Consider the following 8,253-nt stretch of genomic DNA (forward strand, 5'->3'; position numbering starts at 1 on the left):
TCTTCCTGGACCAGGAGGTGAACCCATGTCCCCTGCATTGGCAGGCGGACTCTTAACCACTGCGCCACCAGGGAAGTCCCAGAACAAATGAATATTTTCTTTTTAATAAGCATCTTGCCTTTAGTCACCTCCTTCTATCTGTCAAACATACCAATCTTCAGGCTGATGGGAATATAAATTACATGTTCCTTTTGGAGGACAATCCGGTAGAATACATCAAAGCCTTAAGAATGTACATATTCTGAGGTCCAGCAATTTCACTTCTAGGACCTAAAGAAATAATAGAACTAGTGTAAAAGAATGGCACATTTATAATATGGAAACTAGAAAAATGAATGTTCTTTCATAGGAAATTTACTATATATGATGGTGTATTCCTAGAATGGAATATTAGGCAGTAATTAAAGAATGATAATGAGGGACTTCCCGGGTGATGCAGTGGTTAAGAATCTGCCTGCCAATGCAGGGGACATGGGTTCAATCCCCGGTCTGGTAAGATCCCACATGCCACAGAGCAACTAAGCCCATGCACCACAACTACTGAGCCTGCGCTCTAGAGCCCGCAGGCCACAACTACTGAGCCTGTGTGTCACAACTACCGAAGCCCACGCTCCTAGAGCCCGTGCTCCACAACAAGAGAAGCCACTGCAATGAGAAGCCCACGCACCACAACAAAGAGCAGCCTCTGCTCGCAGCAGCTAGAGAAAGCCCACGCATGACAACAAAGACCCAACACAGCCATGAATAAATAGATAAATTAAAAAAAATAATGATAGTGATAGATTTGTTTAACATACAAGGTAAACAGTATCATCAACTAAAATATATACTGTTTTTCATTCAGAAGTGTACATATTATCTTCTTAATTTTGTAACAGTAAAAAAAAAATAGGGACTTCCTGGTGGTCCAGTGGTTAAGACACCTTGCTTCCAATTCAGGGGGCACAGGTTCGATCCCTGTTGGGGGAACTAATATCCCACATGCCGCGTGGTGCAGCCAAAAAAGAAAAAAAAATGTGTAAATAGAGTTGCATTACAGAGTAACGGAGGAATTAAACCCAAAGTGTTGACAGTGGTTCTCTCCGGGGAGTGGGATTGTGAGTTTATAGGTTAGAAGTCTTGACTTGCAAGTGCCAGAAAATGAGACTCAGATAGCTCAAAGGAATCCGGGGACTCTCAGACTGAAAATCCAGAGGGAGAGGATGGATCCAGCTACTCGGAGTCCCCAAAATGTGTTTTCTTGCTGATTCTCAGCTCTCCCTTCTCCAGAGTCCACTTCATCTTCAATCCACACAAGGGGCCCCTTGGTCCTGAGGGGTGCCTTCATAGAGCCCCATGTTATCGCATCCTTATTATTACTTAAATAGAGGATGCCATTCAGAGAAGAGAACAATAGCTCTTGCTTAAGTCCTGGGTTTCGTTCCCAGTGCCCAAATTAGAGCTTGTGCCCAACTCTGAGCCATCACTGTAGCCACAAAAAATAGGATGGTCTTCAACCCATCTGGGCTCATGTCTGGAGCTCGGATTTAGCTCAACCTGCCTTAAATGGCTGAAAGGGTAAATACCCCTGTGGACAATTGTTCCCAATTGTCATCTCTATTCTGCATTGTTATCACCATACAAACAAGCCATGGTGTTAGCTATCTTTTTTATTTTTATTTTATTTTTTTTGCGGTACGTGGGCCCCTCAACGCTGCGGACCCTCCCGCCGCAGAGCACAGGCTGCGGACGCGCAGGCCCAGCGGCCATGGCCCACGGGCCCAGGTGCTCCGCGGCATGCGGGATCCTCCCGGACGGGGGCACGGACCCACACCCCCTGCACTGGCAAGCGGACCCCCAACCACTGTGCCACCAGGGAAGCCCAGTATTAGCTATCTTTGATTCTATACAGGTAGAATCAATTACCACTTTCTGCTACACTCCCCCAACTGCCCCCAACTTCTAAATGCTCATGTTCCTCGAGACTTTTTGGACTCTTCACATTCTCCCGGTGCCTCGAAATAACATCTATGTGCTGATGGCTCCCAAATGTGTAGTTATAGGTCAGATTCTCCCCCAAACTCCAGGCTAAAATATTAATCTACCTACCTGCCATTTCCATTCAAACGTCTGAGCTGTTTGACCATAAGGTTAAAAAGGACTTTAGTTTCTCAGAGCAGTTTTAGGTTCACAGCAAAATTCAGAGGAAGCTACAGAGATTTCTGATATACCCGCTGCTGCCCCCCGCCATATGCATAGTATCCCCCATTACCAACATTCCCTACCAGTGTAGTACATTTGTTACGACTGAGGAACCTGCGGTGACACGTCATTATCACCCAGAGTCCATAGTTTTCATTAGGGTTCACTCTTGATATGTACATTCTATGGATTTGGACAAATGTATACTGACCTGTATCAGTCCTTTAATATCAGAGTACTTTCACTGCCCTAAAAATCCTCTGTGCTCTGCCTGAAAGCTCAGTCAGTTCACAAAGAAGATACACTAATTCTCAATCTGCACATGAATAGATGTTCTAGGGCTTCCCCGGTGGCGCAGTGGTTGAGAGTCCTTCTGCCGATTCAGGGGACACGGGTTCGTGCCCCAGTCCTGGAAGATCCCACATGCTGCGGACCAGCTGGGCCCGTGAGCCATGGCCGCTGAGCCTGTGCTCCGCAACAGGAGAGGCCGCAACAGTGAGAGGCCCGCATTCCACAAAAGAAAAGAAAAGAAAAGATGTTCTACATCATTATTCATTAGGGAAATACAAATGAGGCACCATTTTAACCCATTGGGATGACTGAAATTTAAAATACTTACAATAGGGGTAGTATTGACAAGGATGTGGAGCAAATGGCAGTCTTATACTTTGTTTATGGTAATTGAAGATGGTAAAATCACTTTGGAAATGGCTTGTAAATTCTTGTAATGTTAAAGGCACACCTACCCTGTAACCCAGCAATTCCACTCCTGCATATTTATCCATGTTAAATGAAAACATATGAGCATAAAAAGACTTGTACAGTAGTGTTCACAACAGCTTTATCTATTAACAGTGGAAAACTTGAAACCACCCAATATTCATCAGTAGATGACTAAAAGAAAAAAACCCAATTGTGGTGTATTCATTGAATGATACCCTTCTCTGCAATAAAAATGAATTGCTGATACATACAGTAACATCTGTGGACTTCATACACTTCCTGTTGAACAAAAGCAGATGGTCAAAAGAATACATAGTGTATAATTCCATTGATAGAGTTCTAGAATAGTCTAAATTAATCTATGATGATAGATATGTTGATAGAAGTCAAATCAATGTTTCCATTGGGTGAATGGGGAGAAGATTTTCTGCCAAGTGTCCCAAGGGCACTTTTCTGGCAGGAAGAAAATGTTTTATATCATGATTAGAGATGGTTACATGAAATTATGGAGTTGTTAAAATCTCTCAACCATACACCTAAAATGTGTACTTATTGTGTATAATTGTCTATAAATTATATAAAGTTGACAGAATAATGGACTAAGAGGCTACAATGAAGGTTAATGATGATGAAGTCAATAGAAATTATAATATAACAAATAATTTAGTAATTCATTAAGAACAGATCCATTTCAAATAGAAATAATGTGTAACATGTTCTTGGATTGTTGATGATCCAAATAATGATGAGTAATGAGTCAAATGATCAAACTGGAAAAAGTACTGAAATTTTGACATAAAATACTGACATATAAAACTCACAATCTGGGCTTCCCTGGTGGTGCAGTGGTTGAGAGTCCGCCTGCCGATGCAGGGGACACGGGTTCGTGCCCCAGTCCAGGAAGATCCCACCTGCCGCGGAGCGGCTGGGCCTGTGAGCCATGGCCGCTGAGCCTGCGCATCCAGAGCACAGGCTCCGCAACGGGAGAGGCCACAACAGTGAGAGGCCCGCGTACCGCAAAAAAAAAAAAAAAAAAAAAAAAAAACTCACAATCTGTATCTAAAAATGAGAAAATCTATGACAACCTAGTAGTAATGTGTTATCAATTCCAAGTACTTAGGTTCAATCATTACACCAGAAACTTTATGTGTTCTGAATTCTTACAGCTTATCTGTGAAAAAAGGCTTGATCCAAATTTTTTAAACTTGACAATCCTAAAATGTGCATATTATCAAACGAAGTATTAATTTGAAATGTTCATAAACACAATAAAATTTCATCAATCTTACTAGAAAAGAGACTGAATTACATTTGTGTTCCTTGTATAGAAAATGATCTTCAACCTCATTGCTGAGATAAAAGTGTATGAAGCCCAAATATATAACTTTTATAGAATTGTGTTTGCAGCTTAAATATTTTTTTTCTGAATTTTTAGTATTTGTGGGGTTTGTCCATTTAAAAAAGTTGTGATTTTTGCTATTCATTTCAAATAAATATTAAAGACACCCCTCAAGTTGTGTAAACTTTGGGCTCTACAACTCCTGAGCATACCTTGGGTCAATGAACCTCTGAGTATAAAAAGCAATTCACGGAAAAATGCATTCAGTCTAATTTGATAAAGCTCAAAAACACGCTAAGCTTCAAATATTTACAGATTAAAGACAAACGTGGTAATATTATAAGGAAAGACCCACAGCGGGCTCCAAAGCAGGATGAAATTATGGCTTCAGTGGCCCTAGGCACTTTTTGCCTTCAGGGGCACTCTCCTCCTTAAAAATACCAAAATTTATATTTTATGACTGTATTGGTGTAAAGACAAATAAATGGTAAATATTAAAAGATTTTCTTCAACGTAATATTCCACTTGTTTTTCTGATTTTATAAGAAGTTAAAACATTTCTGTGTGTCCCTAGCCCAAGCTACCCTGTAAAATGGAGGAGCCCCTCTGTTCAGGATTCACGGTAATATTCCGTTTCTTACACTGTGGTGAGTAGCTTAGCATTTTATAAATATCCTTTCATGGCTACTTTAATAAAAACGTATGTAATACATTCTTCAAGGATACACATTAAAATGGTTATCTCAGGGAAATAGAGATTCCGGTGATTTTTTTTCCATCTTCTCTTTCAGAAAAAGTTTTTTTTTTTTTAATAGCCAGCCAGATCCCTATTTTACAAAAGTATTAATATTATTTTAAAAAGGATACCTACGCAAGTTATAGTGCAATATAGTTCCGCACAGTTTTGTAACTTTCGTATTTAAACACTGGATTTGAATTTGGCCAACACAGTCCGCCTGACAGAGAAAAATCTAGAAACGAGAATAACAGTCTTTGCCTCCCGCTGGGATTGTTAAATTTCCATAATAGGCATCGGGGCTTTCCGATAAGCCACGCCCTCTTTCTGGAATGTTCTTCAGCAGGACCCTGCCCACTTCTTCCCTGGCTCACCCCTTCTCATTCTTTGGTTAGGGTTTTCTGCTCAGTAAGATCGTCGCTGGCTGACCGGTCTGGATCGGGCCTAACTCAGCCTCTGCTTTCCTTTAGAGCCTTGATCAGAACTAGTAATTATTTGTTTTTCTGTCTCCTCTATTAGAGTATAAGCTAGTGGTGACGCCTCATCGTCGAAGTCAGCAGTAAGCGTTAAAAGAAAAAAAAAATGGGTAGGCTTCCCAGGGGGTTTTACTGTTATATTCTGTACTGTTTTTCCTCTTTCCAATACTTAATGTATCCCTTTTCTATGATACAAAGTATATACTTCCCCCAAAGTACGTGTTGATTACATATTATATTTTAGGTCTCTAAAGGAAATCGAAAGAGAAAAACAATTCCTTCGCAACCCGTAACACCCCTGCTGAAACTCCTGAGGCGTCTAAAAGGGAAGAAAAAGGACTGGGCGGAAAAGACAGCAGGGTAAGCGTCCAGGTCGCCCGGGGTGGGCGCATCGGTGGGCGGCCGCTACCCGGAGAAATCCGGGTCAAGGCCGCGGTGGAACCTCGGCCTCAAGCTTTCCCCCAGACCCCGCCCCTCACGGACGCTCCTGATTGGGCGGCCCTGGGAGCCCGGAAGTGACGCCACGCCGGGCTTCCCGGCCTCCAGGCGGAGCCCGGGCGTGTCTCTTCCCACGCCCCGCCCCTCGGGGCACCAAAACAAGAAAGCGGCGGCCGGGGCGGGGCCTGCGGACGGCCGACGCCACGCAGAGGGCGGGTCCTGCGCTCGGGGCTTCTTCGGTTGGGTGGTCGGTTACGGATGTTGGCGACTGATCGCAGGCCCGCACTTCCGTTCTCGGCCGACTGTTGAGTTGAGGCACGGAGGCGGAGGCTGGTTAGCGGCCGGGGGGAGGCCGAGACGGGTGAGGAGATCGTTGAACTCACGGCTGCTGGCCCGGTGAGCGTGGGAGTGCGCACGGTGTAACCGTCGCAGCGTGTGAGGCCCGGGCGGGTGGGGTAGGGGCGGCGTGAGCTCGGCCGCGTCCCTCAGGACAGTTGCGGCGCCCATTGGGGCGCCCTCCGGTCCTCTCCCTTCGCGTCGTCTGCAGTGCCGTCCCGTGTGAGCTCTTCTGAGTCTGGGAGCTGCGTAGTTTCTGTGGGAGTGAGTGGGGTGTCTCACTACAGAAAGTCTCTGTCCGCTCGGCGCCCCCTGCTTTCTCCTGCTGGGGTTCGTGCCTTTGGAGAGTGTGCCCCTCCCGAGTGGCCACCTGAGCCCTCCCTGCCCCACCTGAAGGCGATGGAGCGCTGACAGCCAGCCAGAGGGCCCTTTGCCGTCCTCCCCACCTTCCAGGAGCGACGATGTGCCAAGACCTGTGTGGCCCAGAAGGAATCGGGCCCGAGGCTCGAAGGAAGAAGAACCCTTGGCTGGTCAGTCAATGCGGCAGAGGTGTTAGCTACTGACGATCGTAGGGCTGAACTCACCTGCTAATTGCGGGACTTAATGACAAAGTGCCTCGCTGTCCCCAGCGTGGGGACGAGGTCCCCCGTGGAGCCACTCCCCCTGTGGAGTCAGAATGGCAGTTGCACTGTTTCTTCATTCCTTGTTAGATCCACAGGCATGTTGTCTAACCTCTGGGAGCTTGAGCCCTGTCATCAAATGGTAATATTTGGTGGTTCTTTATAAGGATTGATGTGAAGCCCAGGTGAGAGAGCGAGTCTAAAAACCACTTCCTCAGTTTTGTTTTGTTTTGCTTTTTCAGAAATGTTGGGGCCCAGAGTCTGGTTATATATGAATGCAGATCCTCACCCATTCTCAAATAAACCCAGGAATCTCGACTGAAAGGATGGCTTCGCTGTAGGCCATTACCCCAGGTAATTATTTAGTTTTTTTAAATTTTAAATGTTTACATGTTTTATTATTTATTTGGTTGCATTGGGTCTTAGTTGCAGCAGGCGGGCTCCTTAGTTGTGGCATGCGAACTCTTAGTTGTGGCATGCATGTTGGATCTAGTTCCCAGACCCAGGGATCGAACCTGGGCCCCCTGCATTGGCAGCGCGGAGTCTTAACCAGTGTGCCACCAGGGAAGTGTCGGCAGTTATTTGTTAAATAGACACTTAAGACTTTTTTTTTCAGGCACTTATTATGTGCCAAGCACTGAGGAGTAAGACAAAAGAAAAAAAAATACAGAACGGATCCTTGCCCCCTAACACACGCAGAATTGCTGAGGATGGAGCTTGTAGGTGGGAGACAGATAAGTAAACAGCTCAGCCTAACATGGTAAATGCAGTGATAGAGACCATGTACAAAGTCCTGAGGGGATAGAGAAAAAAGTCATCAAAGACAGATTGGAAGGGAGGGAATGAGTCAGACAAGCCTCCAGGCATGATGATGCTCAGAGGTAGTTCTCAAATCTGGCTCCTCCCACCCCCGCCCCCGAAATATTTACTTATTTATTTATTTTGGCTGTGCTGGGTCTTAGTTGTGGCTTGCGAACTCTCAGTGGCGGCATGCATGTGGGATCTAGTTCCCAGTCCAGGGCTCGAACCCCGGCCCACTGCATTGGGAGTGCAGAGTCTTACCCCCTGGACCACCAGGGATGTCCCCCAAATCTGGCTTTTTATCAGACGTACTGGTGGAGTCTTTTTTAGAACGCATCTGAATTTTCTCAGTGGTATCTCACCATGTGCCTTTGCTAATTTTTTTTGCCAAGTTCCTTTGGTGAGTCTGAGGCACATCCAGGGTTAAGAAGCAGGCAAAGGTATGAAGAGTAGGTGTCCAAGGCAGATGGAAGAGCTTCCATAAAGGCAGGTAATGCCAAACACCAGGAAGCATTTTAGGATGTGCAAGTGAGGGGGAATGTCAAGAGATGATGCTGAAGCCAGGTCATGGAGAGCCTTGTGTGGTGAGGTCAGAAATTTTAA

This window comes from Mesoplodon bidens (assembly GCF_964165515.1).
Source record: "Mesoplodon bidens genome assembly, chromosome: Y".
NCBI lineage: Eukaryota > Metazoa > Chordata > Mammalia > Artiodactyla > Ziphiidae > Mesoplodon > Mesoplodon bidens.